The following is an 11,723-nucleotide window of genomic DNA, read 5'->3' as shown; positions in this document are numbered from 1 at the left end:
CGCGTACGTAAAACGGCGGATCGTCGGTGATTGGTCGGATCCTTCGATACGCGAATACGCGCGTACAGTGATACGCGTCATGGGACCCTTAGCGTTTTCGGCTCGATCGGATTTGCAGCAACTTGGGTTGGATTAATCTTTCCTATTGGTTGACGTCGTCCGTTCTACCAATATGAGAGCACAAAACGCCATTAATCCAACCCAGGTTGGTGCAAACCTGGCAGGGTCGAAAACGCTATTATATATATTAAGTATTAATTTAACATCTTAATATGCTCGTTTATTGGTCGTTTTTGATAAATCGTTTTGCTGTGTCAAACAATCAAACGATTATATATATAATTCTTATTATCCGCATACACAAATACTGGAGTCGAACACTCTTGGCACGCAGTGAGAGAAATAAAATATAAATATCTTAATTTATATCTCAAGATATTTATATTTTATTTTTAACTGCAAACGGAAAATGCAAAAAAAACTTGGCCAACGTTACACGGTGTTCCCAAGCGGTCACCCATCCAAGTACTAACCGTGCCCAACGCTGCTTGACTTCAGTGATCGGACGAGAACTGGTAGTTTAAGCGTGGTATGAACGTTGGCTGATTATTGATATTATTCGGAGACATTTTACCTGGTTTTAATTCAAAAAGAAAATTTTAGAATAGAAGTATAAATTCATTAATTCTAATTGACTGGACTCCAGCATTCAAGTATGCGGTAATAACATTTATGTGTATAACCGTTTGATTGTTTGACACAGCAAAACAATTTATCAAAAAGCGACCAATAAACGAGCAAATTAAGATACTACATTAATATTTAATTAATATATAGTTGAGATTCAGCAACAATAAAATTGCATACAAAAAGTATTAAAATACAAATCATCATTTTTATTGTTAATTGAAGATATGCATAAACGCTGTAAGTCTTGCCGCTGTTTCTGTGGCAGCATAAAGCAGCTCAACACTATCATGTACCGCAGAAACCGCTGTAAAACTTAGGGCGTTTATGTACATCTTAAATTAACAATAAAAATGACGGTTTATATTTCAATATTTTTTGTATGCGATTTTACTGTTGCTGAATCTCAAATATATATTAAGTATTAATTTAACATCTTAATTTGCTCGTTTATTGGTCGTCTTTGATAAATTGTTTTGCTGTGTCAAACAATCACACGATTATACATATAATTCTTATTATCCGAATACTCGAATACTGGAGTCGACCACTTTTTGCAGTGAGAAATAAAATATAAATATCTTAATTTATATCTTAAGATATTTATATTTTATTTTTATCTGCAAACAGAAAACGCAAAAAAAACTTGGCCAATGTTACACTGTGTTCCCAAGCGGTCACCCATCCATGTACTAACCGTGCCCAACGCTGCTTGACTTCAGTGATCGGACGAGAACTGATATGTATGTATACATTTGTTTATTGAAAAGGTAGTACATTTTTAAGTAGTATATGTCTAATAAACAAAAAAAAACGATATTTTATATTAATAGTTGAGTTAGGCGGACGGTACTCTGACACTCGCCGCCAATATTATCTAGAGAACTAAAAGTAATCTTATATTCGAAACAGAGTGTTATATGTAAGTATTTATAAGCCTATATATTGTATTTAGGGCATCAGTAAAAAAAGGAGGTCACATGTACCATAAAAAAAACTGATATTAATAATATTAATGATATTAAAAGGTGTAATAAATAATTAGCCTAATGGCGAAAGGTGTAAAACTGAAGGTGAGTAGTATATAAAGATTTGTGCTATACGTACTGTCTGCCTGGCTATTCGCCGGTACAGCGGTCAATATTGAGATAAGTTAGGAATCATTAGTATTCCACCAGTACTTAAGTCTATTATTTTTTTTTTTCAAATTTGATTGTTCAGGGATGGACATATCATATCGCCACGTAATGGACGTGTCATTGCTATCTGTATTTTCAGGGTGTTATTTTTTTTTTGCTATTACGTCTAGGGTAGTGATAAATTATAGGAATTCCATTTTCATCTTGTAGGTATTTTTTTTGATCAAGATATATAAAAGCTTCCGGGGGAATATAACCCGTGGAAAGTGTTTTTTGATGGTACATAGGATTCGGATAAAACGCTCCGAAGATTAAACCATTATGAAATAGTCTACTAGCCTGTAAGAAGTGATCACGCATTAATCCTAACATGTAGTTATCAATACGCGGTATTTTAGTCTTATTATACAGCGTCAAATTGCTTATGTATTTTTCATAATTAGATTCGGCCGATCTGTTCATGTCTAGGCAGGATCGCAAACATTTTCTTTCGAATTTCCTGACCTTCTCCATAAGAGATGCACTAATATTGTACCATATGGGACAACCATAAGTAATAATAGGTCTTATTAAGAGTTCGTAACATATTAGTTTAACATCAGTATGAAGATACTTAGAGTAAAAGAGTCTCTTTAAGCCCATGAATGATTGCGTGGCTTTTTTAAGTTGAGTCTCTAAATGGTCTTTATAGTGCAATCTCTCATCAAGAAGGATTCCTAAGTATTTAACTTGTTTTTTATGCGGAATTTTTTTCTCACCATTCGTTAGAGAACTTTCTAGTTGAAATAATTTGTAATTTTTTCTTATATTTCGATTTGCATCATTCAAGGGAGGTCCGAATAATATTGATTCACATTTGTCAATATTAACTGTTTGTTTCCATGTTTTAAAATAATATTCTAATTTGTGAAACACTTCCTGTAATTTTTTTTGTATTTCAGATGTCCAGCTATCTGCCAGGTATATAATCAGGTCGTCCGCGAAGGCGATCGCTTGCGGATTTTCGGTTCGGTTTAGATTAAAAATTTTTAACATACCAGAAGTATAAATACTAAAGAGTATGGGAGAATTAACCGTTCCTTGTTGTAATCCATTATGTATTTTATATGTGTTTCTGGCCAGCTCGTGTCCATACACAGTGACGAGCGGGCGTTCTGAAATCATGCTCCATACTAATTTAATCAGATGACGAGAACTGGTAGTTTAAGCGTGGTATGAACGTTGGCTGATTACTGGTATTATTCGGAGACATTTTACCTGATTTTAATCCGAAAAGGAGAATTTAGAATAGAAATATAAATATCATTGATTCTAATTGACTGGACTCTAGCATTCGAGTATTCGGTAATAACATTTATGTGTATAACCGTTTGATTGTTTGACACAGCAGAACAATTTATCAAAAAGCGACTAATAAACGAGCAAATTAAGATACTAAATTAATACTTAATTAATATATAGTTGAGATTCAGCAACAATAAAATTGCATACAAGAAGTATTAAAATACAAATCGTCATTTTTATTGTTAATTGAAGATATGCATAAACGCTGTAAGTCTTGCCGCTGTTTCTGTGGCAGCATAAAGCAGCTCAACACTATCATGTACCGCAGAAACCGCTGTAAAACTTAGGGCGTTTATGTACATCTTAAATTAACAATAAAAATGACGGTTTATATTTCAATATTTTTTGTATACGATTTTACTGTTGCTGAATCTCAAATATATATTAATTAAATATTAATTTAATATCTTAATTTGCTCGTTTATTGGTCGTTTTTTGATAAATTGTTTTGCTGTGTCAAACAATCAAGCGGTTATACATATAATTGCTTTAACCGAATACTCGAATACTGGAGTCCAGTCAATTGGACTCATTTATATTTATATTCATGTTCTAAAATCTTCTTTTCGGATTAAAACCAGGTAAAATGTCTCCGAATAATATCAGCAATCAGCCAATGTTTATACCACGCTTAAACTACCAGTTCTCGTCAACCACAGGTAGAATATGAACATTACTTTATAAACACGGATAACTTAAGCAAAAGATTTAGTAAGTTAAATAACAAAAAATCCTTTGGATTGGACAATATCCCCAATATAGTCTTGAAACATTTACCACAAAATTTAATCTATTTACAAAATTTAATCTAGTTACACCATAATCTTTAATAACCTTTTAAATTACTCCTTATTTCCAAAGAGCTGGAAAACGGCCAAAGTAGTAGCAATCCTAAAAAAAAAAAATAAAAATAAAGAATTTCCTGCAAGTTATAGGCCTATAAGTTTATTACCTAACATCAGTAAAGTGTTCGAAATGATCATTAATGACAGCATTATCAAGTTTTGTGAAAAAAATAACATCATACCGGAATGTCAATTTGGATTCCGACGCCAGCTTTCAACAATTCACGCCTTAAATAAACTGACTTCCCAGGTAGCAAGCTGTGTCAAATGACGTCATTTTGACGTCAGCTTGCTACCAGGGTTCGGATATCAACTGGGCATTTAATGGAGGAAAGTGTTTAGGAGCAGTATTAATAGACCTCGAAAAGGCGTTTGATATGGTATGGCTAGATGGTCTGATATATAAATTAATCAAAAAAAAATTTCCTAATCATCTTATCAAATTAATCTGGAGAATGATTACAGACCGCTCACTCATAACAGCAAGTAACGATACATATTCCACAAATATATACAAAATACACAACGGGCTACAGCAAGGGACGGTAAACTCGCCTATCTTATTTAGTATATACACATCTGACATGCTGAAAATATTGAATTTAAACCAACCGGAAAATCCTCAAGCGATAGCCTTTGCAGACGACTTAATTGTATACTCGACAAACAGCTGGCCATCAAAAATACAAGAAAATCTTCAAAACCTATTTCATAAATTAGAATTCTATTGCAAAACGTGGAAGCTGAGTATAAATATCGATAAATGCGAAACTATTCTATTTAGATATCCCCTCCAACAAGCAAACAGGAACGTTAAAAAAAACTATAAAATATTTAAAATAAAAAGCGGACAAGACATAGACATACCTCATAAAAACACGGTTAAATATCTAGGGATAAATCTCGATGAGAGACTGCACTATAAAATACACATAAACACTCAACTAAAAAAGGCTACCCAAACCTTTATGAGCCTTAGAAAACTTTTTTATTCTAAACAGCTGCACCCCGAAGTTAAATTGATATGTTACCTATTATTAATACGACCAATAATTACATACGGTTGCCCTATTTGGTACAATATCAGTGCATCTCTCATGGAGAAGATTAGGTCATTAGAAAGAAAATGTCTGCGAGCTTGCCCAAATTTAAATAGATCAGCCGAATCTGATTACATGAAATATGTTAGCAATAAAGCTTTGTACGATACAGCGAACATACCACATATTAATAATTTTATAATTGGTATAACTAGAGACCACTTTTTATACGCGAGCAAAATATACCAAAATAGCTTAGTTTTCAGTGCCTTATACCCGAATCCTATGTACTTTAAAAAAACATTTTCCTCTGGATTCATCCCGCCAGAAGCTTTTCCTTACCTTGATCATAAAGGATATATTCAAGACCTTAACTATGTACCGATAATATATCATTTCCCCAGACATAGTAATGATAAAAAAATAAAGTATCCCGAAAACTCAAATAGCAAAGATACCAGCATCCTTTGGCGATACAATATGGATACTCCGGACTTTGTAAAGTTAAAGAAAAAAAAAGATAGATCTAAGTACTGGTGGAACTTAGACCCAGACTACTAAATGTATAACATAAGATCGCAGTCTTCTTTTATATAGAATATAAGATAGCTAGCGTATGTATATAACTTACTTTTTATAAGGTTATTTTTACTCTTCGGAATAACGACTAATTATTTATTTATTTTTTTTACTAATCAATCGACACGGTACATAATTTCTAGTTTTTTTTTAAGGGTCGGGAAAGACCTTTCTTTTTCTGAAATACTCTAAATTAATATTGATAATATTTGTATTATTACTTATATAGCAGGCAACAAATTATTATAATATCATTAAGAACATTAGCTTTCGAACAAAGAACGTAGCGGCGAGAGTGGTTACACCGTCACGCTCAAACTATATTCTAAACACAAAAATGTTAATTTTCTAGTTTATTTTTGTAACATTGTCAAACTGAAACTCTGTATAAGCCTCTAAAATAAACGAATACATATATACATACCAGTTCTCGTCCGATCACTGAAGTCAAGCAGCGTTGGGCACGGTTAGTACTTGGATGGGTGACCGCTTGGGAACACCGTGTAACGTTGGCCAAGTTTTTTTTGCATTTTCCGTTGCAGTTAAAAATAAAATATAAATATCTTGAGATATAAATTAAGATATTTATATTTTATTTCTCACTGCAAAAAATAGTGTTCGACTCCAGTATTTGAGTATTCGGATAATAAGAATTATATGTATAATCGTTTGATTGTTTGATACGGCAAAACGATTTATCAAAAACGACCAATAAACGAGCAAATTAAGATGTTAAATTAATACTTAATATATATTTGAGATTCAGCAACAGTAAAATCGCATACAAAAAATATTGAAATATAAACCGTCATTTTTATTGTTAATTTAAGATGTACATAAACGCCCTAAGTTTTACAGCGGTTTCTGCGGTACATGATAGTGTTGAGCTGCTTTATGCTGCCACAGAAACAGCGGCAAGACTTACAGCGTTTATGCATATCTTCAATTAACAATAAAAATGACGATTTGTATTTTAATACTTCTTGTATGCAATTTTATTGTTGCTGAATCTCAACTATATATTAATTAAGTATTAATTTAGTATCTTAATTTGCTCGTTTATTAGTCGCTTTTTGATAAATTGTTCTGCTGTGTCAAACAATCAAACGGTTATACACATAAATGTTATTACCGAATACTCGAATGCTAGAGTCCAGTCAATTAGAATCAATGATATTTATATTTCTATTCTAAATTCTCCTTTTCGGATTAAAATCAGGTAAAATGTCTCCGAATAATACAAGCAATCAGCCAACGTTCATACCACGCTTAAACTACCAGTTCTCGTCGATGGAGTGCCAACTTAGCAAGGACTACTATTCCAGCAGCCCCCCGCAAACAGACAAGGATTTCATCGAACATTTGAGGAAAAACTCTCAAATAAATAAGGATAACGGTACGCAAAGGACAAGACGATCTTCGCCCAGGATGAAAGACAATACCGGAAATATTAACCCACAGGAAGACCGAGCCAAGAGGACGTCAAAAACGGCTAAGAAAATACGACCGCCATCAATTGTAATCCTCTTCCAGGACATTAAGGATACTAACAAGCTTCTTAGTACTAAATTTAAAGGCAGTAATGACTATTTTATTAAGCGTATTAATAATATTAAACATACAGTTTTCCTAGAGTCCATAGATAACCATAAAAAAGCTTTAGACTTATTAACAGAATGTAACGTAAAGTTTTTTGCTTACACTATTAGAACCGATAGGCCTCATAATTTGTTACTGAAAGGGCTAGACCATCACTATAGCGAGGAAGAAGTACTTGAAGAATTGAAATCTCTAGGCTTAACAAATGTCAGGTTTATCAAAGTTACCAGTTTCCAAACCAGTAGATCCAAGAGTTTAAATATCATCTTACCTATTTTTATCATACAGATCTCTCCGGATAGCGAGGTTAACGCATTAAGTAAAGTAAAGTACATTATGCACCAAGTGGTCTCCTGGGATAGACTGAATAAAAGAGAGGTCATGCAATGCAAAAGGTGCCAACGCATAGGACACGCAGCGGCAAATTGTAACCTCCCATATCGTTGCGTCAAATGCGAGGAGAAACATGAGTCAGGCAAATGCGGCGTACTGCCGGGTACACAACTGGATCGAGATAAATTGTTTTGCACCAACTGTGGTAACTGTGGTCATCCGGCATCGTACAGAGGTTGCCATAAACTAGTTGAGAACAGAAAAATAATTATAGAAGCTAAGTCTAATTACGATAATGGTATAAAGGCTAAAAATCAGGTTAACTTTAACAAGGCGCTGTTACGTAAAGAAACAACATTTGCGGAGGCAGTTAAAAATAACATGAAAGAGAACTTAATTGAGAACGAAGTACACAACGAGAAACGACAGTTTAAAGATTTTAGCACTAGATAGGTTAGAAAAGACACTAGAAATAGCCACAGAGAGAATTAATAATTTATTTACAATGATAGAAAGACTAATTAATAATGTCTAGTAATTTTAATGTCTAGTAACAATAAAGTGCAGCCGAAAATCATAGATAAGCTTAATAGTAAAAACAAACTTAAAGTATTCGCAATAAACGTAAATTCGATTGTCAAAAATCAAAGGCGTGCGTCATTACTCCGTCTAATGGAAGACCACTCACCGGATATATTACTATTAGGAGAAACTAAGTTAAGAGATAATCACGTGCTAAGATTCATCAATTATCACGTCATTCGAGACGACAGAGATGCGTCGAATGCAGGCGGTGGCACCGCAATATTAATTAGGAAGGGAATCAAGTACGAGAAAGTTAACATCCCAGTTTACGAAAATAAATTCAAAATAATAGATCATACTGGAATAAAGTGTAGCCTGTCTTCAGGTGACTCGCTATTTATTTTTTCTCTATACGCCAAATGTGGTGGACAAAAAGAATTTATCCCAGAACTTAGTGAGCTTTAGGTATTTTAATTTAGAAGAATGGAAAAATTATTTTATAATGGCTGGAGATCTTAACGCCAAACATACTAATTGGAGTAACGTTAACAACAACGCAAGAGGCGTGTCGCTTAATAAATGGCTCGAGACTAATAATATGAAATATAAAATAAACTTTCTTAGTACCAGATACCCTTCCTACCCTAACGGACAATCCTTTCTAGACGTACTAATGGTTGACGCTAGAATGAGTCTACATAATCTAGAGGTAGGAAATAAACTTAGAAACGTGCCCTATGACAGCGACCATAATGCAGTAGAATTTCAGGTTTCTCTAGACAACGATCTAGGAAGTCTGATGAAAGCTGAAAAAAAAGCATGAAATTGGATTACAAGAAAACTGACTGGAGTAAGTTCGAATCTACCCTACAACGTATTTACACGACTGAAGTCCCTAATAATGCTAATCTAACAGTACCCGAGATAAATAAATTCTTATCTGAGTGTGATGAAAAGATATTAGAGGCCATAGATATATGTGTACCTAAAACCAAAGAAAATGATTCAGTCAAATCTTATATTAATAATAAAATTGAAAAATTACAGAAAAAGAAAAATAAAGTATTTACCTGTATACATAAACTGAATAAAAAATGGCCTCGAACTAACATATTTCGACTTAAGTATCTGAAAAAAGAACTAAGAGAAACCAGAGAAGAATTAAAGATAGAATTTGCATCGTCAATCAGTAACTATTGGAAAGAAAAGGTAATGGCAATTTCCAAAAGGGATCCGCATAAAATGTTCCCGAGGATAAACAATATCTTTAGGAAAAAACCAATGGCGGAAATAAGAGAGCTTAAAGTACCAAAGGATTCGAACTTGCTCGAGTCAGCAGGAATAGACACAGGTAACTTGGACGATACTAACGACTCAGAAGAAATAATAGTTACGAAAACACATGATAAAATAAATCTAATGGGAGCGCATTTTGCAAGTATAAATAATAGAATTTTCGATAATGATAGACGACAATTTAACAGCATAGTCGATAAAGAGAACAATACGTTTAAAGTTAGAATAAATAATGACGAACAAAATAACAGCACGCTCTGTAACTTTTCTAATAATAACTTAGCGAATATCCCTAAACCAGTACAGGAATATAAAAAATATTTTACCACTGTAGAAGAATTCAATCAACGTTTCAGGACATTAAACAATAAAAAATCATTTGGCTTAGATGGGATCCCTAATATCGTCTTGAAACATATACCAACTAGTATGATTCGTAACTATACTATACTTTTCAATAATCTCCTGAATCAATCATATTTTCCAGAGAAATGGAAAACTGCGAAAGTAATACCTATATTAAAGAAAAATAAAAATAGAAACTTACCGGTTAGCTATCGTCCGATTAGCTTGCTCCCTAACATTAGCAAAGTGTACGAAATGATTGTGAACGACATTTTAGTCGCCTACTGTGATGCTAATGAGATAATACCGGAGTGCCAGTTCGGATTTAGACGGAAGTTATCCACAGTTCATGCATTAAATAAATTGACGTCTGACATCCAATGGGCGTATAACGGAAACAAGTGCCTGGGAGCTGTCCTCATTGACCTAGAGAAGGCATTTGATACAGTATGGTTGGATGGATTGTTGTATAAAATGCTAAAAAACAAATTTCCTTATCACCTAACCAAATTAATATGGAGCATGATAAAAGGAAGATCGCTCGTAATCGCCTGTGGTGAAAGTATCGCAAGTAAAACATTTGCTATTAATAACAGACTGCAGCAGGGTACCGTTAATTCTCCTATTTTGTTCAGTATCTACACGGCTGATTTGTTGAAAATCTTCGATTTCAACAAATACGGTGAATCTCAGGTGATAGCCTTCGCGGATGATCTGATTGTGTACCTGGCAGACAATAAAGTTTCTATAATTCAAAGTAAACTACAAAATACGTTTAATAAACTAGAATATTATTTCCAAACTTGGAAACTCAGTGTTAATGTAGACAAATGCGAAACCATATTATTCAGGAAGTCGTTGTATGAAGCGAACCGCGATGTAAAAAGTAATTATAAGACTTTTAGCATAAGTTCATATGCTAGCCTAGAGCGCAGAGTGATCCCTCATAAAAACATGGTCAAATATTTAGGTGTACATATAGATGAAAGGCTACATTACAAAACACACGTGGACATGCAACTTAATAAAGCAATGCAAACGTTTACGAGCCTCAGAGGGCTCTTTTACTCTAGAAACTTGCATACGGATGTCAAGATAATATGCTACCAGTTGCTAGTAAGACCGATTATAGCCTATGCTTGCTGCATATGGTATAACGTCAGTGCATCTATTATGGAGCGAATAAGAGTATTCGAAAGAAAATGGTTGAGAGCCTGCCTAAACCTGAACAGAATGGCTGAATCTGATTACACAAAATACGTGAGTAATCTAACCCTTTATAACAGCCAAAATACCGAGAATTGATAATTTTATGATCACACTTATGAGGGATCATTTTGCTTAAACTTGTAGAATATATTCGAATAGTTTAGTTTACTGCGCTATATTCCCTAACGAAATGTACTATTCAAAGACACTAAACACCGGACATATACCGCCTGAGGCGTTCATCTACCTCGATAAGCATGATTTTATACAGGACGCCAATGGCATCCCAATTATTTATCATTACCCTAGACACAACAATGTAAAAAGTATCACTTACCCGATACACTCTGATAGCTCTGATACTTCTCTCCCTTGGAGATATGATATGACGGTGCCGGAGGCGACCTGTCTAAAATAAAAAAAGAACAAAGACCGCTATTGGTGGAATAATCCAGAGAAACAGTAAATCTACTATATACCGACCTAATTAACTACTGCGCGATGGGAAACTACCCCATCAGTATCCAAATCATTTATGTCTAGTCACCGCTGATTATTTATTTTATTCACCTTCCAACAGATATCGATCTAATCAGTTTTTTTTGCCTGACGTCACCGACGCCGGGTTTTTTTCTGTTTGCTTACATTGTCCCCACATTATCATTACACTACAGGCCATACTTTACAGAATATTTTAAGAACAGTACTTACCGTTCATCTCTTGACCTATCGGCGACGAGTGCCATGAACCGCTCGCTTATAAAATACTAGAATTAAGAATA

This window comes from Trachymyrmex cornetzi, unplaced genomic scaffold (genome assembly GCF_001594075.2).
Source record: "Trachymyrmex cornetzi isolate Tcor2-1 unplaced genomic scaffold, Tcor1.1 scaffold416, whole genome shotgun sequence".
Lineage (NCBI taxonomy): Eukaryota > Metazoa > Arthropoda > Insecta > Hymenoptera > Formicidae > Trachymyrmex > Trachymyrmex cornetzi.
Note: the sequence above shows the minus strand (reverse complement) of the source record.